This window comes from Pleurodeles waltl, chromosome 6, assembly GCF_031143425.1.
Source record: "Pleurodeles waltl isolate 20211129_DDA chromosome 6, aPleWal1.hap1.20221129, whole genome shotgun sequence".
NCBI lineage: Eukaryota > Metazoa > Chordata > Amphibia > Caudata > Salamandridae > Pleurodeles > Pleurodeles waltl.
Window position 1 is genome coordinate 350682161 of NC_090445.1, and position 26677 is coordinate 350708837.

The window sequence follows — 26677 nt, forward strand, 5'->3', positions numbered from 1 at the left end:
GCATCTTGTCCAGTGATCCAAAATAACTCAACACAGTCACACTGAGTCGCAAATTGTAGCTTTACGACCTGCGTAGTAGTAAGGGGTACATCTAAAAATACTTTACACTGAAATACATCGAACTTGATGAGCCAAATGCTGATTTTTCTTCAGAAAACAGTGCAAGTATACGTACCCCAAATCCACCCTACGCCTTCCTTCCACAGGCTCTGCCTCTATATGGTACCTGCGTGCCACCAGTCTATGATGCAGGTTATCAAGATATTAAATGCGGAAAAGCACAGTAAAAGCTTTGCTCATACTCCCACCATTTAAATATTTTTTGTTATAAGCCTCAAGCACGCAAGTTTCAGTATGATTATTTTTCTAGGATCTTGTAAGTTTGTGTATTGTAAACGCTTGAACTGTATCATCATGTTAATGTTTTTTATATTGCAGTTTTTATACAATTTGATACAAAATAGAGGCACGTTTTGCTTTATCAGCGCCCATTCATTTGGTCTGGTTTTTGCTCCATGAAGCCTGTAGGCCTGTCTCAAAATATAATGAACTGTATGCATAGCAGGTTTACGGAACAAAACACAAAGGCATAATACAGGCCCCTGCAGCCACTGTACCGTAGGGGACGGGGAGGGGATGGGGAGGGAACCCTTCAAGAACCTTTCCTTCAGGCCAAAGGCGATTGCATATCTGTGAGATCTGGGAGACTCAGGAAGAGGGTTCCTATCATTTTCCATTATGCCTCAAAGCACATTCTGCAGTTCTGCCAAGCTCAGCTTTCTACAGGGAACATCTTTCCATCGAACCAAACTTCAAGTGTGAAAAAATAGAATGACACCACCACACTCATTAGCAGCAGACACATTTTCAGCCATAAGGTCGGCAACTGGGTGCTACAGATAAACCCTTACACTGCTGAGCCTTTCAACCACATTCTTTTAAGGTCTGGCATTAATAAATACCTTTTGATTTCAGTAAAATTATACCGAGAATACGTTTACTTCATCCACTGACCTGCTGTTGTACCATTTACATTTTTCTTACAACCAGAACAGTGTATGGGTCTCTGTGATCAGTGCACTTCAACCATTGGCCAACTTGTAGGAGGCTGGACTGGCTTGTAGTGGGTACCAAGGGGTACTTACACTTTGCACCAGGCCCAGGTATCCCTTATTAGTGTAGAGGGGTGTCTAGCAGCTTAGGCTGATAGAAAAGGTAGCTTTGCAGAGCAGCTTAGGCTGAACTAGGAGACGAGTGAAGCTCCTACAGTACCACTAGTGTCATATGCACAATATCATAAGAAAACACAATACACAGATATGCTAAAAATAAAGGTACTTTATTTTTATGACAATATGCCAAAGTATCTCAGTGAGTACCCTCAGTATGAGGATAGCAAATATACACAAGATATATGTACACAATACCAAAATATGCAGTAACAGCAATAGAAAAAAGTGCAAACAATGTATAGTCACAATAGAATGCAATGGGGGCACATAGGGATAGGGGCAACACAAACCATATACTCTAGAAGTGGAATGCGAACCACGAATGGACCCCAAACCTATGTGACCTTGTAGAGGGTCGCTGGGACTGTAAGAAAACAGTGAGGGTTAGAAAAATAGCCCACCTAAAGACCCTGAAAAGTGGGTGCAAAGTGCACCAAAGTTCCCCAGAGAGCACAGAAGTCGTGATAGGGGAATTCTGCAAGGAAGACCAACACCAGCAATGCAACAACGATGGATTTCCTGGCGAGAGTACCTGTGGAACAAGGGGACCAAGTCCAAGAGTCATGATCAAGTCGGGAGTGGGCAGATGCCCAGGAAATGCCAGCTGTGGGTGCAAAGAAGCTGCCACAGGATAGTAGAAGCTGTGGATTCTGAAAGAACGACATGGGCTAGAAACGTCCCCTTTGGAGGATGGATGTCCCACGTAGTGAAGAGCCTTGCAGAGGTGTTTCCGTGCAGAAATACCGCAAACAAGCCTTGCTAGCTGCAAGGGTCGCGGTTAGGGTTTTTGGATGCTGCTGTGGCCCAGGAGGGACCAGGATGTTGCCAATTGCGTGAGGAGACAGAGGGGGCGTCCAGCAAGACAAAGAGCCCACTCAGAAGCAAGCAGCACCCGCAGAAGTGCCGGAACAGGCATTACGAATTGGAGTGAACCGGAGCTCACCCAAAGTCACAAAAGAAGGTCCCACGATGCCGGAGGACAACTCAGGAGGTCGTGCACTGCAAGTTAGAGTGTCAGGAACCCAGGCTTGGCTGTGCACAAAGGAAATCCTGGAAGAGTGCACAGGAGCTGGAGCAGCTGCAAATCAGGTGGTACCCAGCAATGCAGTCTAGCTTGGGGGGGCAAGGACTTACCTCCACCAAACTTGGACTGAAGAGTCACTGGACTGTGGGAGTCACGTGGACAGAGTTGCTGAGTTCAAAGGACCTCGCTCGTCGTGCTGAGAGGAGACCCAGAGGAGCGGTGATGCAGTCTTTTGATGCCTGCGGTTGCATGGGGAAGATTCAGTTGACCCACGGGAGATTTCTGCTGAGCTTCTAGTGCAGAGAGGAGGCAGACTACCCCCACAGCATGCACCACCAGGAAAACAGTCGAGAAAGCGGCCGGATCAGCGTTACAAGGTCGCAGTAGTTGTCTTTGCTACTTTGTTGCAGTTTTGCAGGCTTCCAGAGCAGTCAGCGGTCGATTCCTTGGCAGAAGGTGAAGAGAGAAATGTAGAGGAACTCTGATGAGCTCTTGCATTCGTTATCTAAAGAATTCCCCACAACAGAGACCCTAAATAGCCAGAAAAGGAGGTTTGGCGACTTAGGAGAGAGGATAGACTAGCAACACCTGGAGGAGCCTATCAGAAGGAGTCTCTGACGTCACCTGCTGGCACTGGCCACTCAGAGCAGTCCAGTGTGCCAGCAGCACCTCTGTTTCCAAGATGGCAGAGGTCTGGAGCACACTGGAGGAGCTCTGGGCACCTCCCAGGGGAGGTGCAGGTCAGGGGAGTGGTCACTCCCCTTTCCTTTGTCCAGTTTCGTGCCAGAGCAGGGCTGGGGGATCCCTGAACCGGTGTAGACTGGCTTATGCAGAAATGGGCACCATCTGTGCCCATGAAAGCATTTCCAGAGGCTGGGGGAGGCTACTCCTCCCCAGCCCTAACACCTTTTTCCAAAGGGAGAAGGTGTAACAACCTCTCTCTGAGGAAGTCCTTTGTTCTGCCTTCCTGGGCCAAGCCTGGCAGAACTGTCTGAGGAGTTGGCAGCAGCAGCAGCTGCCGTGAAACCCCGGGAAAGGTAGTTTGGCAGTACCCGGGTCTGTGCTAGAGACTCGGGGGATCATGGAATTGTCTCCCCAATGCCAGAATGGCATTGGGGTGACAATTGCATGATCTTAGACATGTTACATGGCCATGTTCCGAGTTACCATTGTGACGCTATACATATGTCGTGACATATGTATAGTGCACGCGTGTAATGGTGTCCCCGCACTCACAAAGTCTGGGGAATTTGCCCTGAACAATGTGGGGGCACCTTGGCTACTGCCAGGGTGCCCACACACTAAGTAACTTAGCACCCAACCTTTACCAGGTAAAGGTTAGACATATAGGTGACTTATAAGTTACTTAAGTGCAGTGGTAAATAGCTGTGAAATAACGTGGATGTTATTTCACTCAGGCTGCAAGGGCAGGCCTGTGTAAGAATTGTCAGAGGTCCCTATGTGTGGCAAAAGAAATGCTGCAGCCCATAGGGATCTCCTGGAACCCCAATACCCTGGGTACCTCAGTACCATATACTAGGGAATTATAAGGGTGTTCCAGTATGCCAATGTAAATTGCTGAAATTGGTCACTATCCTGTTAGTGACAATTTGGAAAGAAATGAGAGAGCATAACCACTGAGGTTCTAGATAGCAGAGCCTCAGTGAGACAGTTAGTCATAACACAGGTAACACATACAGGGCACACTTATGAGCACTGGGGCCCTGGCTGGCAGGGTCCCAGTGACACATACAACTAAAACAACATATATACAGTGAAATATGGGGCTAACATGCCAGGCAAGATGGTACTTTCCTACACAACCCCCCCACAAACGAAGGACAATAAGACTAGCCATGACCTGATGAGTCTTCATTGTCTAAGTGGAAATATCTGGAGAGTCCATCTGCATTGGAGTGGGTACTCCCAGGTCTATGTTCCACTGTATAGTCCATTCCCTGTAGAGATATGGACCACCTCAACAATTTAGCTTTATCACCTTTCATTTGTTTTAGCCAGAGTAGAGGTTTGTGGTCTGTCTGAACAATGAAGTGAGTGCCAAACAGGTATGGCCTCAACTTCTTCAGTGCCCAGACCACAGCAAAGGCCTCCCTCTCTATGGCAGACCAACGCTTTTCTCTAGGGGTCAACCTCCTGCTGATAAAAGCAACAGGTTGATCCTGGCCCTCAGAATTAAGTTGTGATAAGACTGCCCCTACCCCTAATTCAGATGCATCAGTTTGGACTATGAATTTTTTGGAGTAACAGGGGCTTTTCAGGACAGGTGCAGAGCACATGGCCTGCTTCAGCTCCTCAAAAGCTTTCTGACAGTTTGCTGTCCATAATACCTTTTTAGGCATTTTCTTAGATGTGAGGTCATTAAGAGGGGCTGCAATGGAGCCATAGTTCTTTATGAACCTCCTGTAGTACCCAGTGAGGCCTAAAAAGGCTCTCACCTGAGTCTGAGTTACAGGGGGAACCCAATCTATAACAGTTTGGATTTTCCCCTGAAGTGGTGCAATCTGTTCTCCACCTACCAGGTGTCCCAGATAAACCACTTTCCCCTGCCCTATCTGGCACTTTGAAGCCTTGATAGTGAGGCCTGCCTTTTGCAGGGCCTCCAAAACTTTCCATAGGTGGACCAGGTGATCGTCCCAGCTGGAGCTAATGACAGCTATATCATCTAGATATGCTGCACTAAAAGCTTCCAGCCCTTGCAGGACTGTATTCACCAACCTCTGAAAAGTGGCAGGTGCATTTTTCAATCCAAAAGGCATTACTGTGAATTGGTAGTGCCCTCCGATGGTTGAAAATGCAGTTTTTGCTTTAGCATCCTCTGATAACTTGATCTGCCAATACCCTGCAGTCAAATCAAAGGTGCTTAGATACTTGGCAGATGCCAGTGTATCTATTAGCTCATCTGCCCTGGGTATAGGGTGAGCATCAGTTTTAGTTACCTGGTTGAGACCTCTGTAGTCAACACAAAATCTCATTTCCCTTTTCCCATCTTTGGAATGAGGCTTTGGTACAAGTACCACAGGAGAGGCCCATGGACTTTCAGAGTGCTCAACCACTCCCAGTTCAAGCATTTTCTGCACCTCTTGTTTTATGCAGTCTCTGACATGGTCAGGCTGCCTATAGATCTTACTTTTGACAGGCAAGCTGTCTCCAGTATCTACAGTGTGCTCACACCAAGAAGTGGTGCCTGACACAGTAGAAAAGAGTTCAGAAAACTGACCCAGGAGATTTATGCAGTGGTCTTTCTGCTCAGCAGTAAGGCAATCTGCCAAAACTACACCTTCCACTAGAGCATCTTGTTCTGTGGAAGAGAAGAGATCAGGGAGAGGGTCACTATCTTCTTCCTGTCCTTCATCTTTTGCCATGAGCAGGGTGAGATCAGCCCTGTTATAGTAGGGTTTTAGGCGATTGACATGGATCACCCTAAGGGGACTCCTGGCAGTGCCTAAGTCAACCAAGTAGGTGACTTCTCCCTTTTTCTCAACAATAATGTGGGGACCACTCCATTTGTCTTGGAGTGCTCTTGGGGCCACAGGCTCCAAGACCCACACTTTCTGCCCTGGTTGGTACTGAATCAGAACAGCCTTCTGGTCATGCCATTGCTTTTGGAGCTCTTGGCTGGCCTGAAGGTTTTTACTGGCCTTTTCATGTACTCAGCCATCCTAGATCTTAGGCCAAGTACATAGTCCACTATGTTTTGCTTAGGAGCTTTTAAAGGTTGTTCCCAACCCTCCTTCACAAGTGTTAGAGGACCTCTTACAGGGTGTCCAAATAGGAGTTCAAGGGGCTGAGCCCACTCCTTTCTGGGGTACCTCCCTGTAAGCAAAAAGGAGGCAAGGTAACAGGACATCCCATCTCCTCTGGAGTTTTTCAGGGAGTCCCATTATCATTCCTTTGAGAGTTTTATTAAACCTCTCAACCAGTCTATTTGTTTGTGGGTGATAGGGTGTGGTGAACTTGTATGTCACACCACATTTCTTCCACATGGCCTTTAAGTAAGCAGACATGAAATTGCTTCCCCTGTCTGATACCACCTCTTTTGCGACGCCTACCCTGGAAAAGATTCCCAAAAGGGTCTTTGCCACTGCAGGAGCTGTAGTGGTCCTTAAAGGAATTGCTTCAGGATATCTGGTGGCATGGTCCGCTACCACCAAGATAAACCTATTGCCTGAAGCAGTAGGAGGGTCAAGGGGGCCAACTATGTCAACCCCTACCCTTTCAAAGGGAACCCCAACCACAGGTAGTGGAATAAGGGGTGCCTTTGGGGTGCCACCTGTTTTGGTACTGGCTTGACCGGTTTCACAGGACTTACAAAATTCCTTTGTGTCCTCTGACATTCTAGGCCAATGAAACAAGGGGACAAGCCTGTCCCAAGTTTTGATTTGCCCTAAATGTCCAGCCAAGGGAATGTCGTGGGCTAGAGTTAGGAGGAACTATCTGTATTGCTGAGGAATCACCAATCTCCTGGCTGCTCCAGGTTTTGGATCCCTTGCTTCAGTATACAAGAGGTTGTCCTCCCAGTAAACTCTGTGAGAGTCACTGGCATCCCCCCCATTTGCTTGTGTGACAGCTTGCTGTCTTAGACCCTCTAGTGTGGGACAGGTCTGGTGTGCCACACTCAGCTCCTCCCTGGCAGGCCCCCCTCCACCCAAAAGCTCAGCAGTGTCTGCTTCCAGCTCCTCTGGTGTAGGTTCTGTACAGGTTGGACATTCTTCTTCCTCAGAAGTTGAATCCACTGTAGAGGGAGGGATAGTAGGTAGTGTTTTACCTTTACTAACCCTAGCTTTAGGGAGCACTTGGTCCATTCTTCCAGGATCCAAGACACCCTGTCCTTTTTGCTTTTTGGCCTGAGCTCTTGTCAAAGCAAAAATATGCCCTGGAATGCCCAGCATTGCTGCATGAGCCTCAAACTCCACTTCTGCCCAAGCTGATGTCTCTAAATCGTTCCCTAGTAGACAGTCTACAGGTAATCTGAGGCAACCACAACTTTCTTTGGACCAGTAACCCCCCTCCCCCAGTTGAGATTCACAACAGCCATGGGGTGGCTAAGAGTGTTGTTATGAGCATCAGTCACTTGGTACTGGTGACCAAGTAGGTGTTGTTCAGGGTGGACCAGTTTCTCTATTACCATTGTAACACTGGCACCTGTGTCCCTGTAGGCCTGAACCTCAACACCATTTATTAGGGGTAGTTGCTTGTACTTATCCATGTTAAGGGGACAAGCAACCAAGGTGGCCAAATCAATGCCCCCCTCAGAGACTAACACAGCCTCTGTGGTCTCCCTAACAAGACCAACCCCAACTAAATTACCAAAAGTGAGCCCAGCTACTCCCTTGGATTGGCTATTAGTAGGTTTGCTCCCACCACCACTGCTATTACTAGGGGCACTAGGTGTGACAGTAGGGGTTGTAGTGGTATGAGGCTTGGTGCTTTTCTTTAGACAACTGGGATCAGTTGTCCAATGGCCTTTTATTTTACATAAATAGCACCATGGTTTCTTTACTTGATTTTGATTTGAAGAGGATTTGGGCCCACCACCCCCACCAGAGTGTTTTTGTCGGCCTGATGAAGACTCATTTTTAGATTTGTCCCCACCCTTGTCAGAAGACTTACCATCCTTCTTCTTGCCATCCTTGTCACCCCCTGTATGAACTTTTCTGTTCACCCTTGTTCTGGTCCATTTGTCTGCCTTCTTTCCCAATTCTTGGGGAGAGGTCAGATCAGAGTCTACCAGGTACTGGTGCAACACATCAGACACACAATTATTAAGAATATGCTCTCTCAGGATTAAGTTATACAGGCTTTCATAGTCAGAAACTTTACTGCCATGTAACCACCCCTCCAAGGCCTTCACTGAATGGTCAACAAAGTCTACTCAGTCTTGTGAAGACTCCTTTTTGGTTTCTCTGAACTTGATCCTGTACTGTTCAGTGGTTAAGCCATAACCATCAAGGAGTGCATTCTTAAGAACTGTAAAATCATTGGCATCACTTTCCTTAACAGTAAGGAGCTTATCCCTACCCTTTCCACTGAAAGATAGCCATAGGATAGCAGCCCACTGCCTTTGAGGGACCCCCTGTACATTACAGGCCCTCTCAAGTGCAGCAAACCACTTGTTAACGTCACCCCCCTCCTTGTAAGGGGGGACCATCTTGTGCACATTCCTAGAATCATGCTCTTTTACAGGATTACTATCTGTAATATTGCTGCTGCCACCATGGGGTCCAAACCCCAACCTCTGTCCTTCTTTTTCTAAGTCAAATGCTTGCCTATCTAAATCCAGCTGTTGCTTCTTGAGCTTCAGCCTGGATTCTTCCACTCTCAATCTATTGAGTTCCCTTTCTAACACTCTGTCTTCAGGGAGGGTGGGTTGGGCATGCCTTGACATAGAAGAATGGTGTGAATGAACAGAGGGGGACCTGTCCCTAACAGATGGCACTCTAACAACCTGGCCTAAAGGAGCTTTCTCTATTCTATGATGAGAACTCACATCAGTACCAGCCCTGCTAGGTAGCCTGCTAAGGGGCAGGTTGGGAAGGTCCCCTTCTAACCCTTTCACTGGGTGTGCCCCAGAATCAGAGTGGGAACCATCAGCTAATCTCTCACCAGAAGTGCCAACTAAGGTCTTATCCTGTTCAATGAACATATTAACTAACAGTTCTCTTGAGGGATTCTTCCCTTCCCCTAAACCTCTTTCAATGCAGAGACTCCTTGCTCCTTTCCAGCTAAGGTGGTCATAAGCAAGTTTAGTCAGATCAACAGTTTGACCTGTACCAGACATTATAGAAAAGGTTTAAGGGACAGAAAAAGAAAGAAAAAGTTTCAGAACTTTTTAAAGAACAGAAAAAAAAACTTTTAAAACTTTTTAAGAACTTTTTGAAAGTTTTAGAGGTACTTTTCAGCACTTAGCAAAAGAGTAAGAGAAGAAAAGCAACATTTTTTGGTTAGGTGTACATACATTGAACTTGTTTTGTATATTTTTCTCTTATGAAAAGTACAAAATGACAAAAGTGGTAAGTAGTTGCAAGTACTTATCCTACCGCTGCACAACCAATGTAGGAGGCTGGCCTGGTTTTTTAGTGGGTACCAAGGGGTTCTTACACCTTGCACCAGGTCCAGGTATCCCTTATTAGTGTAGAGGGGTGTCTAGCAGCTTAGGCTGATAGAAAAGGTAGCTTAGCAGAGCAGCTTAGGCTGAACTAGGAGACGTGTGAACCTCCTACTGTACCACTGGTGTCATATGCACAATATCATAAGAAAACACAATACACGGATATACTAAAAATAAAGCTACTTTATTTTTATGACAATATGCCAAAGTATCTCAGTGAGTACCCTCAGTATGAGGATAGCAAATATACACAAGATATATGTACACAATACCAAAATATGCAGTAATAGCAATAGAAAACAGTGCAAACAATGTATAGTCACAATCAAATGCAATGGGAACACATAGGTACAGGGGCAACACAAACCATATACTCTAGAAGTGGAATGCGAACCACGAATGGACCCCAAACCTATGTGACCTTGTAGAGGGTCACTGGGACTGTAAGAAAACAGTGAGGGTTAGAAAAATAGCCCACCCCAAGACCCTGAAAAGTGGGTGCAAAGTGCACCTAAGTTCCCCAGAGAGCACAGAAGTTGTGATAGGGGAATTCTGCCAGGAAGAAAAACACCAGCAATGCAACAATGATGGATTTCCAGACGAGAGTACCTGTGGAACAAGGTGACCAAGTCCAAGAGTCACGATCAAGTCGGGAGTGGGCAGATGCCCAGGAAATGCCAGCTGTTGGCGCAAAGGAGCTGCCACCGGATGGTAGAAGCTGTGGATTCTGCAAGAACGACAAGGGCTAGAAACTTCCCCTTTGGAGGACAGATGTCCCACGTCGTGAAGAAGCTTGCACAGGTGTTTCCGTGCAAAAAGACCGCAAACAAGCCTTGCTAGCGGCAAGGGTTGCGGTTAGGGTTTTTGGATGCTGCTGTGGGCCAGGAGGGACCAGGATGTCGCCAATTGCGTGAGGAGACAGAGGGGTCATCCAGCAAGACAAAGAGCCCACTTAGAAGCAAGCAGCACCCGCAGAAGTGCCAGAACAGGCACTTCAAAGTGGAGTGAACTGGAGCTCACCCGAAGTCACAAAAGAAGGTCCCACGACGCCGGAGGACAACTCAGGAGGTCGTGCACTGCAAGTTAGAGTGTCAGGAACCCAGGCTTGGCTGTGCACAAAGGAAATCCTGGAAGAGTGCACAGGAGCTGGAGCAGCTGCAAATCAGGTGGTACCCAGCAATGCAGTCTAGCTTGGGGGGGCAAGGACTTACCTCCACCAAACTTGGACTGAAGAGTCACTGGACTGTGGGAGTCACGTGGACAGAGTTGCTGAGTTCAAAGGACCTCGCTCGTCGTGCTGAGAGGAGACCCAGAGGAGCGGTGATGCAGTCTTTTGATGCCTGCGGTTGCATGGGGAAGATTCAGTTGACCCACGGGAGATTTCTGCTGAGCTTCTAGTGCAGAGAGGAGGCAGACTACCCCCACAGCATGCACCACCAGGAAAACAGTCGAGAAAGCGGCCGGATCAGCGTTACAAGGTCGCAGTAGTTGTCTTTGCTACTTTGTTGCAGTTTTGCAGGCTTCCAGAGCAGTCAGCGGTCGATTCCTTGGCAGAAGGTGAAGAGAGAAATGTAGAGGAACTCTGATGAGCTCTTGCATTCGTTATCTAAAGAATTCCCCACAACAGAGACCCTAAATAGCCAGAAAAGGAGGTTTGGCTACTTAGGAGAGAGGATAGGCTAGCAACACCTGGAGGAGCCTATCAGAAGGAGTCTCTGACGTCACCTGCTGGCACTGGCCACTCAGAGCAGTCCAGTGTGCCAGCAGCACCTCTGTTTCCAAGATGGCAGAGGTCTGGAGCACACTGGAGGAGCTCTGGGCACCTCCCAGGGGAGGTGCAGGTCAGGGGAGTGGTCACTCCCCTTTCCTTTGTCCAGTTTCGCGCCAGAGCAGGGCTGGGGGATCCCTGAACCGGTGTAGACTGGCTTATGCAGAAATGGGCACCATCTGTGCCCATGAAAGCATTTCCAGAGGCTGGGTTAGGCTACTCCTCCCCAGCCCTAACACCTTTTTCCAAAGGGAGAGGGTGTAACACCCTCTCTCTGAGGAAGTCCTTTGTTCTGCCTTCCTGGGCCAAGCCTGGCTGGACCCCAGGAGGGCAAAAACCTGTCTGAGGGGTTGGCAGCAGCAGCAGCTGCCGTGAAACCCCGGGAAAGGTAGTTTGGCAGTACCCGGGTCTGAGCTAGAGACTCAGGGGATCATGGAATTGTCTCCCCAATGCCAGAATGGCATTGGGGAGACAATTCCATAATCTTAGACATGTTACATGGCCATGTTCGGAGTTACCATTGTGACGCTATACATATGTCGTGACATATGTATAGTGCACGCGTGTAATGGTGTCCCCGCACTCACAAAGTCTGGGGAATTTGCCCTGAACAATGTGGGGGCACCTTGGCTAGTGCCAGGGTGCCCACACACTAAGTAACTTAGCACCCAACCTTTATCAGGTAAAGGTTAGACATATAGGTGACTTATAAGTTACTTAAGTGCAGTGGTAAATGGCTGTGAAATAACGTGGACGTTATTTCACTCAGGCTGCAGTGGCAGGCCTGTGTAAGAATTGTCAGAGCTCCCTATGGGTGGCAAAAGAAATGCTGCAGCCCATAGGGATCTCCTGGAACCCCAATACCCTGGGTACCTCAGTACCATATACTAGGGAATTATAAGGGCGTTCCAGTATGCCAATGTAAATGGGTGAAATTGGTCACTAGCCTGTTAGTGACAATTTGGAGAGAAATAAGAGAGAGCATAACCACTGAGGTTCTGGTTAGCAGAGCCTCAGTGAGACAGTTAGTCATCACACAGGGAACACATACAGGGCACACTTATGAGCACTGGGGCCCTGGCTGGCAGGGTCCCAGTGACACATACAACTAAAACAACATATATACAGTGAAATATGGGGGTAACATGCCAGGCAAGATGGTACTTTCCTACACCCCTCTGTATCCTCCTCCAAGGGGCGACCTCCTGGTCCTTCCTGGGCCCTGGTAGCACCCAAAACCTTCAACCGTGACTCTTGCAGCTAGCAAGGCTTGTTTGCTGTCTTTCTGCATGGAAACAACTCTGCGTCCTCCAACACGCCGTTAGACATCTTCTGACCAAAGGAGAAGTTCCTGACACCTCCCGTTGTTGCAGAATCTTTGGCTTCTTCCACCTGGAGGTAGCCCTTTTGCACCTTCATCCAGGGTTTAGTGGGCTCCTGTCCCCCCTCCCGGACACTTGCTTTACTTTTGGACTTGATTCCCTTCCCTTGCAGGTCCTCAGGTCCAGGAATCCATCTTCAGTGCTTTGGAGTCAGTTGTTGTCTTTGCAGAATTCCCTATCTTGACTTTACAGTCTTTCTGGGGTAGTAGGGTAACTTTACTCCTACTTTTCAGGGTCCTGGGGTGGGGTATCTTGGGCAGCCGTAGTGTTTTCTTACACTCCCAGTGACCCTGTACACACTACACTAGGCCTGGGGTCCATTCGTGGTTCGCATTCCACTTTTGGAGTATATGATTTGTATTGCCCCTAGGCCTATTGTCTCCTATTGCATTGTATTGTGTTCTACAGTGTTTGCATTACTTTTCTAACTGTTTACTTACCTGATTTTGGTTTGTGTGTATATTTTGTGTATTTTACTTACCTCCTAAGGGAGTATATCCTCTGAGATACTTTTGGCATATTGTCACTAAAATAAAGTACCTTTATTTTTAGTAACACTGAGTATTGTTTTTCTTATGATATAGTGCTAAGTGATATAAGTGGTATAGTAGGAGCTTTGCCTGTCTCATAGTTCAGCCTAAACTGCTCTGTAATAGCTACCTCTATCAGCCTAAGCTGCTAGAACACTACTAATCTACTAATAAGGGATAACTGGACCTGGCACAAGGTGAAAGTACCACAAGGTACCCACTTTAAGCCAGGCCAGCCTCCTACAGTGGGGTGCTGGTGGTCTGATGTTCGTGTAGCGGGGCCTCCTGTCCACTAGCGCCGGCGGAGGTTAAAGGCTGTTCCTCAGTTTGGCTAATGTCAGGGGCCCTTTGTTGAGCCACTGCCTCCCTCATGGCCTTGCCCATATCAGCCAGCACCCCTGCTATGGTGACCAGGATGGTGTAGATTTTTGTGAGGTCATCCCTGATCCCCATGTACTGTCCCTCCTGCAGCCGCTGGGTCTCCTGAAACTTGGCCAGTACTGTGCCCATGGTCTCCTGGAAATGGTGGTAAGCACCCATGATGTTTGATAGTGTCTCGTGGAGGGTCATTTTCCTGGGTCTGTCATCCCCCTGACGCACAGCAGTCCTCCCAGCTTCCCTGTTGTCCTGTGCCTCTGTCCCCTCAACTGTGTGCTCACTGCCACTGACCCCAGGTCCCTGATCATCCTGGGTTAGTGGGGTTGCCTGGGGTCCCTGTAGTGGTGGACACATTACTGATTGACGTGTCCTGGGGACAGTGGCATGGGCCCACTGGGTGGGTGCTGTGCTGGTGTTTCCTGAGGGGGACGCTCTGTGGTGGTTTGGGACTGTGTCAGGGTAACCGACTTTCCAGAGGTCCCTGATGGGCCAGCTTGGTCATCGTGATCCAGGTGTGCAGAGCTGCTGTCATCACTGTGGGCCTCTTCTAGGGGAGGGACTGGATGTAGCTGGCACTTCCTGTCCGGTGGCGTTGGGTAGGGGTCCTGTTGGGATGCAAATGAATTGTTATTGTATCTGTGTGTGCCATCTTGTACAATGGCTGTGTTTCCCTTATAGAATTGTGCTTTCCCTGTCGCCTTGGCCTTGTGTGATTGCTGATTGTGTGGGCTGGGTGAGTCTCTCTACGGGGCATGCTGTGATGTTGGGTGTCCATGCTGGTCTGTGTTGGGGGTCCATGCATTGGTGTAGCATGCAGGGCTTGGTATTGGGATGTGTGGGTTGTGATAGTGGGGGATATGTGAGGTGGTGGGGTGATGGGGTGAGGGTAGGAGTTAGTGATGGAATGCAGGTAGGGTGGGGGATAAAGTAGTTAAGATTTGCCTTACCAGAGTCCAGTTTTTAATTATATGGGGAGGGGCTGCACAGAATGGGCATGGGCATGCCCCAACCCCCAAAAAAGAGAAAAAATCATTCAGTCCCCCCAAGGCAGAAAACCCACTAGATACCAAAGGGGACCATGTCCCTATCCCAAACAAAATGACAACCATTTAGATGGGGACCTTTACGTCATCTGCCCCCCCACCCCAGGGGGCCAGACAGCCCACTTGATACCAATTGTAGGGGTTGGGGCTTCCCAGCCTGGGCTTGGCCATGCCCCCCCATAAAAAGGGGCACACAGTCTTATTGCCCCTTAGGGGCAGATGGGGCAATTACCCCATCTGCCTCCAGGAGTGGGGGGGGCAGAAAGCCCACTAGATAATGAGGATTTTTTTTTTTTTAATTGTGGATGTGGGGGCTGCACAGCATGGGCATGGGCGTGCCTCCATCCCCTCAAAAATGGGGAAACATTCTTCTTTGTGCCACCCGGGGGGAGGCAGAAATCCCACTAGACACCAGCAATTGCTTTTTTTATTATAGGGGTGGGAGTTGCACAGCATAGGCATGGCCTTTCCTCCTTCCCCCATAAAAATGGGGAAACTGTTTTTCTGCTTCCCGCTGGGGGCTGTTGTTTTACAAATTGGCCAGTCCCATCTATCATAGGGGCAAAGATGTGGTCTCCACAAGAACAGTTAAATGAAAATAAAATTTACCAACCAGTGAAGAAAAGGAACCTGCAAAGAGTATCTGCTGTTCGCCCATGCCCACCGCCTCTCCGTATGCGCCAAACGTTACTTGCACCTCCCACAGTACATTGAAGTTCAACGCATGGCACACTGGGAACCATAGCGGTGCACCTTTGGGTGGACTACCTATGCTGGGGTCCTTAAACCTACATGCCATACATGCCCTACCATATACTAGGGACACAGCCAATTATAATTAGCCTGATTTGCATAATAATTTTAATCAGAGCACAGTCCCTGGTTAGCAGTGCCCAGGGCACCATCAGAGTAAGGAAAACACCAGCATAAATGAAAAATGGGGGCAAAAAGTTAGGGGGCTTCTGCAATCAGCCCAATTTGTCCCTCACAGCAACCCCCCCTTCAGCCAACACACATAGGAGATTCAGCCCAACCCCGGGAGAGTCTTCCTGGCTTGTCAGGGGAGGAAGACAGTGAGGAAAACTGGCCGTCCTTTTGCAGGCCTACTCTGCCTTATATCCTCCTGTCATGGTCAATCTCTCTGGATAGTGAACCCATCCATACAGTAAAAGGACCCATTTTAAACTGAAACTTAGCTCTAGGGGGGTCTTCCTCCTTTCTCTCTGCCAACTTGGGTAGTGAGGTGCCCACCTCCCCTATCCCTAACTTTTCTAGGGAAACACCTATATTATTCACAGAGGTCATCCAAAACTTGAGCAACCCCACCATGACCAACAGGGTAAGGGGGCCTACTTTGCTTTTGGGTTCTGACTCCCAGGCCAAGTGCAGTGCTGCCAGGAAGGCCAGCACCCAGCATTGGCTACCGACAGCTGCCAGAACCCAGAACCACACCCTAAGCTCTCCACTGACAGGTGAGTTAGCTGCTATAGGTGCAACTGTGGGGTCCTGGCACCCCTCTTTCTGTTTAGAGTGGCGGCCACCCTGTTGGGAGTTTAGCGGACAGACTTTTCTATCCGCCAAACTCAAAGTGACCCTCATAGGCTTTTTCTCAGGATGAGTTTTTTCACCGGGATGAAGTTATTCCAATCAATGAATTTGTTAAAGTGCCATCATACTTTACATCAAGAAGACGCATATATATATATATATATATATATATATATATATATATGCAATTTGACCATAGCATAAACCGCAAAACAGATATATTATTATAAGAATAATTCCTGTTCCCTTGTCTCTCCTAAGTAGTTTCAGTACAGCTGTCTAAATAATAATTCCATATTCAGAGAGATAGGCAATCCGACAAGGAGAATGCAAAAAAAAAAAAATTCCCAACACATACTGGCGTCACTTCACTTTTTTTCTGTAGAGCATGGCTCAAGCACAGATTGATTCAACCTAATTACTGTACCTTTGGTGATCGTACTGTGATTGAAGTGTGCGTTTCAAGACAGTACCTCTCTTTTCAGTCCTTATGCTGCTTTCTCCATTTATTCTGTTTCTAAAAACATTTTTGACATTGTTTGTCCATACCTGCATCTTTTGGCTTACTCGTACAACAAAATAAAATGACATTTTATGTGAGCTGGATTAAGCAGTTATAATGTATGAATGTCACACTAACATCACATTTACACCTTCATGATGCTTGCCGCAGCATGCCTATTTTCATTGCATTCATTGCATTTCAGCTATTAATCCCCTTTATGCCTTATACTTTTACACTGATTTTAAGTTGGGTTCCTCGTTTAAGTTACTTACACCCACAACTGTACTACTCTATGTCATGCTACTCTATACTACTCCACCCTACAGAACTCCACTCCATGTCACTCTACACCATTCCACTCTATGAAATTCCATGTAAATCGACCCCACTTCATGCAACTCCATGCCGCCCTATGCCACTCCATGCCACTCTATGCCACAACACTCTATGCCCCTATACACCAATCCACACAATGCCACTGTACTCTACACCACTCCAATGTACTCTGCACCACTGCACTCTATGCCACTCCTCTCCACTCTGCACCACTCTACTCTATGTAACACTACTCTATATAACTTCACTCAACACCACTCTATGCTACTTCACATAATGGCACTTTAAGAAACTCTGCGGCACTCCTCTCCACAACATGCCATTCAACATCACACCACTCTAAGTCACTCTTTTCCACTTCACTCTGCACTGTGCAACTTCGCTCTACTCTATGCAACTCTACTCTTCTCCAATCTACTCTGTGCCAGTTTACTCAACACAACTCCACTCTGCCCCACTCTATTCTTTGTTATTCCCCTCTCCTCTACACTACTCTACGCCATTCCATTCTACTCCACCTTCCCCTATGCCAATCTACTTTATGTCACTCTATGCCATGGCACTAACATGTAGCCATGCTCAACAGCAGCCATCCTGTTGTACAACATTTCTAAAGGTAATTGACACAGCCAATAGGCCTGGCATTGGTGAGACCCACTAGTTTTGCCAATGCTTGTTACTGACTGACTTGCATCCTCTTACTGCTCACTGTTAAATACCCCATGAGAATGCATGTCTTTTCTAGCTCTTTTAACTGACAAATACCCACTCCTCTTGCTCAGTGTTGCTATCTTACTTATGTGTTGCTCTCTCTTTTTCTCTCATATAATTCTTGTAACATGGAGATGGTCCAGGCAAAGGTTAGGGGACAAAAAGAAAGCGACAAGGGGAGAGTGTGTAGTCAGCTCTACAACACTGCACTCACAAGAAGGAACTTTGGCCTGTGCAGGCAATTTATGCTCAGAAGTGTGAGACAGAGGGCTGCCAGCAGGGAACACCCACAGGAAACAGTCATAGCTGAGGCACTGTTGGTGGCAGACACACCACAGAGCTTGCTGCAGGGTAGAGACCAGACTGCACAAAGGCAGGGTGATCAGTGATATGCAAGCAGGGGCAGGGGAGAGAGGGACTGAGGGTAATGGGGTGCACAGTCAGATTGAGGCACATGCAAGGGGGCTGACAAAGGAGCAGATCACCACCAAGCATCCATAAACTCAGTGTTGAGGTCGCTGCATGTGTCAACAGAGCAGCAGTATTTTAGCCACGGCAGTCCCCTTATTTCCTGTGTTTGGTGATTACCGGCTACCATTGCAAAACTAACGCACCTTAAACACACCCAGTGGGTGCTTTTCCTTCTTTAGCCATGAAAGTATTTCTTTTATTTGCCAATGTAAGCTTGTGTAAGCACAGACAGTAGTAAAGTGAAAACACAACAGAAGCAAAATCACACACCAATTTAGAAAAAGAGTACATTTTAACAAATTTGACAACACAATGACAAAAATCCAATCATTAGAACTGAGATTATAGATTCTTTAGTAAAAACAAACACCTAAGAAATCAAAGTGACAACCGTGGACATTTAGTCATGCAAGACTGGTTCAAAGTTGCAAAATATGGCTGACCACGAAGAAGTATGGTTCTGATACAAGAAGTAGATTGGGCCTGGCCAGCTCTTACCTTCTGACTAAGAAGAAGTACTGATAAAAAATTCCTAAGGAGGTAAAGTTCAATGGGACAAGGCTCCAGGTAGTTTCAGAGGAGGAGAATCATCTTCTGGGAACCTTGGATCAAAACAGTGGTGAAGATTTCTACTCTCAGACTTAGGGCCTGATTTAGATCTTTATTACCAACCACAGAGGGTGTCCCAGAAAAAACTTGACAGGGTCTGGGTAGAACTAAATTACAAAAACTACAAAGACCCCCGGGAACAAAAACAATCCTTTCTTACATCACTTCAACCACCTCATTCCCCATATACACATGCAACATTGCCTTTCTCTTATTCCAAAAACATAATTTATTACAAATATCAAACATATATCAACTTGTTATACATACAATATATAAAGTCCCCCATCATATCGCAGCAAAAGAAAAGATATAGACTAGGACCAAGTGCAATCAAAATAGAGTGCTTGTGTTATTAGAAAGAATTAGAAATAATAGATTTCCCATAAAACCATTCCAGAAAAAATTCTCTTAAAAAGTAAACAACATGAAAAACGCCTGTTGGTTAATCCTTCAATCACATTGAATCACAGTATTATTTCATCAGGCAGAATTATATCCCCAATTCGGTCCTCTTTAATAATAATCCAAATCCAGGCTAGAACAACACCGTCAAAGTTTCGACCCCCTCGCGCTCTTGGGCCAAATATCGGCTCCACACAGGTCTTCCTCAGGACTGATAGACAGGGGAACCTACAATTATCCAAATAAATAAATCAACCTACATATTATCCACTGCTTCTCATAAGTAATGTCGCACATCCTACATCTTCTCATTACTCACCCATACACATCCACACTAAATTAAGTATCCATCTTCATCAATAGCCTTTCTTAAATCCATTAATCTAAAACACAAAAGAACAGACCCACTCAGATAATATCCCATCACATCTACAATTCCAAACATACCTAAAACAACCCTACAAAACCTTTCTTACCTTAACTTATATGACGAAAATTCTTTTAATTATGATTCCAATTCAAAACCTTTCCAGTGTGTCTTTAATATTTCAATTTCATGACCTTAAAACAAGACCAAATACATCCCATTTATATATTATTCAAAAATACATCAGCCTCATCATAGTCCAAAAATGTTTACTATCTAATTAATAATGATGGGTCCAATACATTTTTAAACATCAGTAATATCATCTGACCTTCAGTGCAATATTCCTTCTGCTTTATACCAAAATGCCATGGGGCTCGCTCCACTCATCAATATTGATTTCAAACAGCCCTAAACCTAAATAGGGCCCCTCTAATTCCATATAACCATAGACCCTCCGGTCAGGGTTAAACAGTTAAATAAACCTTTCTCCACCAAAATATATTACTCGTTAGATCAAAAGCCCTACCTACCTTTTACCTCGGCAGCATTCCCTCCGGCTCATATCCTTCATCTACAAGACCGCCGCAGGAAAATTCCATGTTTAAAAACCCTACGTGTGCACATTTGTATGCGTCCGCAAGTTCAATTCCAAAAGGACTACAGAAGTATTCGTCTTCTCAATCAGCGCATGCGTGCCTACCAAAAAGCAAAGTCTTGTTTGGAATGCGGAAATGCCTCCGTGCCTAGTAAACACCAAAAAATTGGAATGCAGAAATCTCTGCATTTTAATAACGCATCACGCCACATTTTACATCAAGTACAACTTCTTATCACTCAGCGTGTGTGCGCCTCACAGAATTAGAAACTCTCTGAGAGTGCGGAAAACTATACATTATTTTTACCGCATTCAACCGGATAAAACCATGTACCTCCAATATGGCATCTTATCAGCATCATGTTATGTTATCTAATAGCATCAAAAGATCAAGCAATCACCGGGGATGCAGAAATCTCTACATTATATAACCCACATTCCCTGATGACTCAATTTTAATCTCCAATTTCAACAAACCCTATGTCAATTTAAAAAGCAAACTACTCATATACATAGATATTCAATGGGGACTTTTCTACTCCCAATGTCAATCACCCCCTTAAAACAGGTGATCCGAAGTTAACACCAATATCATCCTTTATTAATGTACATATATCTTACAGAAAAACTCAATATAAGTGATGTATTGAAAACATCATGATTGATCAAACTACATGTATAATCCATATACCCATACTGCCATGGGACACCCTCTCCTAATCCCAAAACGTTAGACCATCTTCGTCATCAAGTTATCGACACAACCCATATATCAATAAAGATTTTTAAGAAGGTATGTCCCGGCGCATCCTCCCAGGGTCTACTTATCAGAATTAAAAACAGGCCATATATATGTAGCTCAACCATTTGATAGACTAGCTGTCTGTCTTGCTATCTCCTCATATTCATTCAAGCCATGAAGAACCGAATCCAAAACATGGATCCATTTACTTTCCCAAAGGTTAAGGTTATTAGATAGATTACCCCCTCGTCTATTAATCTTAATTTTCTCTAGCACAAACCATCTCAATGATTCAACTGAATGATTCAATGTGTTGAAGTGATCAACCAAAGGTGCCCCTTGGGTTTTACATAGAATTCAACTACAATGTTGCATAATCCGCACCTTCACTTTTTGTTTTGTTTGACCAACATATAATAAATCACAAGGATATTTAATCACATAAATCACATTATTGCTACTGCAATTTGTGTGTTCCTTCAATGGCACTGACAGGTGTTTATACTTAAAAATCTTGTTTCTAAACATTGTGCACAGACCTTACATGAACCACATGAAATAATACTGTGATTCAATGTGATTGAACGATTAACCAACAGGCGTTTTTCTGTTGTTTACTTTTTAAGAGAATTTTTTCTGGAATGGTTTTATGGGAAATCTATTATTTCTAATTCTTTGCAATAACAGGAGCACTCTATTTCGATTGCACTTGGTCCTATTCTATATCTTTTCTTTTGCTGCGATATGATGGGGGACTTTATAAACTGTATGTATATGAAGTTGATATATATTTGATATTTGTAATAAATTATGTTTTTGGAGTAAGAAAAAGGCAATGTTGCATGTGTATATATGAGGAATGAGGTGGTTGAAGTGATGTAAGAAAGAATTGTTTTTGCTCCCGGGGTCTTTGTCGTTTTTGTAATTCTGATTTAGATCTTGGCAGAGGGAAAACTCCATCACAAATGTGACGGATATCTCTTGTCCACCTAATTACAATCTCTTTAGGATATCATGGGATTGTAATGTTCCTGTTTCTCATGCCATAAGGTAGCTATAACTCGTGTTTGTGCCATGCACTGCTAATTACCCCATAAATTGCAACACTGATGACATATTTGATAACATAATTAATAATCTCAATGAAATATTTGTGGTAAAAATATAAGGGAGAAAACTGCATGCTGGTAGTGCGAGTTATAGTTGCGTTAGGGCACAAGTTATAGTTACTTGAAATAATTCTAACCATAACTGCTGAATTTTGTACATTTAAAATGTGAGCCTTAGTATAACGTCCCTGTAACCTTTGTTTTTTTTTAAAGTGAATATACATAAGGTATATTTTTATTTGATAAGATATATATATAGATATATATATATCCACTTCACAGCATTTATAATCACTGAGCCAGCCGCACCAAAGTCACACCGTATCCACAAAACAGGACAAGCACAGCAGAACGCAACGTTCCTCTTTATTCTGAATTGGCACCAACACAGAACAAGATGCCAACGTGCTTTGTATTACGCCTTCGACTGAGAGGTGGGTTAGCTGCTTTAGGTGCAACTGTGGGGTCCAGGCACACCTCTTTCTGTTTAGAGTGGCGGCCACCCTGTCGACTGAGAAATCCGTATTCCCCACTTAAAGGGCCCGGTTACGACGGTGGCAGTCCGGCCACTTGTAATGGACACTGATGTGATGTAAGAATAGTCCTACCTTCAGTGCCCTGATCTTTTACTCAAAAGGCTAGACCTCTGAACCAACTCACTCATGTCCTTCATGTCCAGGGAAAGGTTCACCTAATTAGAACCAGTGTCACATTCATAAAGCAAATATACAAGTTATTAAATAATTTGGTGTATTGTAAACATATTCAGTCGAGAACACTGGCTATTGAGACACCAAAACAACTTGAAAGTTCAATTGCACAACTCTGCAGTAGACCGTTTCAAGGTTGCACATGTCGTACAAGACTCCAAATTTGTGACCGAACATAAGTTTAGACATTTGTTTGGATCCTTGATGCTCCTCGAATTGCGTGTTCATATGTGACATTAAAGACCTCGTATTCTGGGTGGGCTTGGAATAATCAACTCTGAAATACATATTTTATACTGTAAGGATATTCCCATATGTGATACTACATCACCACACAGTGTGCACCCCTCAATTACCTAAACGTAAAGCTCACAAGTCTAATATTGCTACGTAATAATGCCCTAATTTATACCTTTGGTGCAAAACTGCACTAACGCAGTTTTGCACCAAAAAGTTATCACCTGCTTGCAACAATTCTGTGCACCAGCCAGGCACTATATTTATGGAATGGTGCAAGCCGGTGCAAAAGGGTGGGCTAGCGTAAAAAAAAAAAATGATGTTAGTCTGGTGGTGCTGGCGTTATGGAAGAAGGGGTTTTGCACCAAAAAATGACGTTAGGCATGTTAGAGTAAAAAAAAATGACTTCAACCTGCCTAGAGTCATTCTCTGATGCAAAACCATCCATACCACATGACTCTTGTCTTAGAAGAGACAGGAGTCATGCCCACCACCCCAATGGCCAGCACAGGTGACCAGGGTCCCCTGGGCATGGCCACTGCACCCAGTGCCCATTTAATGGCCCCCTATGGCACTTTAAAAAATAAAATGCAATACTTACCTGTACTTACCTGGGATGGGGTCCCCCATCCTCCGCAGTCCCTCTGGTGTGGGGGGGTGTCCCTGGGGCCACCATGGAAATAGGCCCACAGGTCCCCTAAAGCCTGACTCAGGCGTTAAAAAATGGGGCAAAGCAAGCTTTGCACCATTTTTTGACCCCTCTTTCCTCCCGTGCACCATTTTTGCATGGAAGTATAAATATGGCGTTAAGGCCATGCAGTTATTTTCTGCACAGGAACGCCTACCTTGCATCTCATTAAGGCAAGGTAGGTTTCCACTTCCAAAAAATGACTTTAACTCCATAAATTTGGCGCTAGACGGGTCCAAAGTATAAATATGGAGTTAGTTTTGCACTGAATTAGAGTAAAAAACTAATTACGCTAATTCGGTGCAAACAGACTATAAATATGCCCCCATATCTCCAAGTGTTTTCATCCGTACCACCCAAACCTGACCGTCCCCTGTATGCGACCTTATATGCAAGAGTTTTCAATTTAAAGTGTAGCCGCCTGTGCTGTGGACGTGGTTGCCTGACCAAAATGGGCACATATATATATACATATGAAAGTTGCTGAGAGTGCATTTGTGGAAAACTGTCATAGCCCATAGAGGATCGACCGTTACTATCAGTCAATAAAATGAATATTGCAAAAAAACAATTCTCCAAATGTAAAATGCTAAGGTGCGTGTCTAAACAGCTTAAGATGGGCACAACAAGTTAACAGTAAGTCTCCATATATAAAGTGCTGAGGTGCATGCCTGAACAGGCTAAAATGACATATGAACTTTTATCCTAGACTGTTGGCCACCATTCAAGATTGACAGAGTGACTGCATATCAGTTATTCAAATGGATGGATTATATCAGCAAGTAGAAATCTAAGGTGCAACGATTCAAATGACGTATTAGCAGAAAACCTACATGTGATGCTCAAGGGCATAGCAAAACAGGTATAAAACGGGCATAACAGTAATCAAAGTGGAACCTACAAAATGTACTATTGTTTTAGGTTCATAGGCACCAAGGAGACAGTTTAAAATTACGTGGGTGTATGCTTTAGCAAATTGACACTCAATGTAGCAAGAACAAAACAAGCATTTGCAATGTAATAGGTCTCGCATTTGTTAGTTATTGGCATTGTAAATGTTAATGTTTTTTAGTTATGTGTTTTGTTTTGTATTTTATATATATGGTGTGTAAATATAGTCATGTGTGTACTATTGTAATAGTTAGTTGTTTATTTGTGTTTTTGTAGAATTGTGTGTTGTTTAGTACATTTGTTTAATAGAATTATGTGTTTTGGTGAATAGATAGTGGTGATAGTAGTAGAGAATAGATTGAAAGGACGTATAAAAGGGATAGTCAGCTTTAAGATATAGTTGTTATTTATATTGAGAAAGAGGAGCAGTAATAGTGTGAGAGCAAGAGAGAAAGAATGTGAGAGAATGTTATAGATGTTAAAAGGACTTTTTTGTATGTTTAAGAAATTGTATGCATGATCGCAAATTCCCTCACCAAAACGAAAGCAATGCCAGTTTGTCGTAAGAAGCGCTTGATGAGAAAAAATATATAATGTGTCCTGTAGGCTGCTTTTACAATATAAACTACTTGGTTAGGGATTCACACTAGGTAAAAAAAAAAAAGGGAAGAGTGCTCCGTAAAGTCTGGAGTAGTGTGAAACATTCAATTTTTTTTCGAGACATGTGAAAGGAAACAGGGATCAAGCGCAAATGATGCTTGTTGTAAAGATCGGTATCTTTGTGTCTGCGGCATATGTGGAATACACATTAACTGAGTTGGTAGAAACAGCAGGATGTCCAACTTCCCACCCACACACACACTGCAAGTCACTGCTGAAGCCAACCATGTAGAGAGAAGAGCATATTTAATATAGTGAAGTAAGAAATAATAAGGGAATCTAAACGCAAGGTTTTTCAAAAGTACAACTTGTTGGAAATTGCACAGAAGTGGGTTAAATGGCTATTACAGTATTTTCTGTTTAGTGAAATGATTTGCTAGACAGTGCGTCAGTGGCATTGATGATTAAGATGGGAGAGCGTTTGAAATGAACAGTGCACGTAATTAAGTTAAGTGAAAAATAGTAATATAGCTAAAATGAAAACAATTACAAAAATCCAAAACCTAAAGAAAATAACACAAAAGTAGTGAAAAGCGTTTTTATGTTAGTATTTCCAATGTGTACACTTTCATTTTAACTAACTTGCTATCAGAAACGTTAGTGGCGATCAGTTGCAGAAACAAACACTGTACCCTCTAAAGGCAGTTGTTGGGAGCGGATTAAATGTATGCCACTGACATACTGTTCCATATGTGATCGAAGTTTTCTTCACAGGTCCTTCATTTGCTCGTATTATGTGAAGCTTTCAGCAAGTAAAATTTTAAAGCATTAGATCTTCTGTGTTTTGTAAGTGCAGTTGAACCACATGAAACAGACGTATTGTAATCTTGGTCCTTAATAACATCACATAGAAAGAGGGGCGCACACCAACTCTTTGAGAGGGAGCCAGCATGTATTCTGAACACATTCCTGCAATGCATGAACTAATGCCCAATTACATAACCGTGAAACAAACTCCAGTAAGGACTTATGTGTGTTTTTGCAAGCTGCTAGGTTAGTTCTGTTGTTGTTCAACCGAGGGGCGTAGGAGACAATACATTTCTGGGGGGGACAGGGACTGCCTTGGGGACTTTCAATCAACCCTATACAAATCGCTCGTTGTTTACGAACTGCAGGCTCCGATAAATATACACAATCATATATAATGGAAGTGAAATAGGGAGAAAGAAAGGCATGTTTACATGTTGATTAACCTTGCATCTTCATGCACCAAGCAAATCAAGGTAGGAGGGTAGAAAGGAAGAACATACCCTTTGCGCCCCACACCCATCATGCCCTTCGCCTCATGTCAATTGGAACCGCACTGGAGAGATCAAAAGTGATTAGGTACAATAGTTGTAAACTGTGCTCAGAAACCATAGTTCTAATAACACTTCTACTCCTGTGTGTGATCTTGGGAAGCTCAGCTCCACATCAGTCATAACTAGAAGCATTTCAACTGATGAAACTCTTGGAGTTACAGTCTATATAAACATGCATTCTCTAATCTCTGTATAAACTGCAGTCACTAATTTCTTTAGAAACAGCTGTTTGTGATGCACCAAGTCACAGCGTGTAAAGAAAAGACATTCACTGATTATAAATAAAAGACATCAGAAAATGAC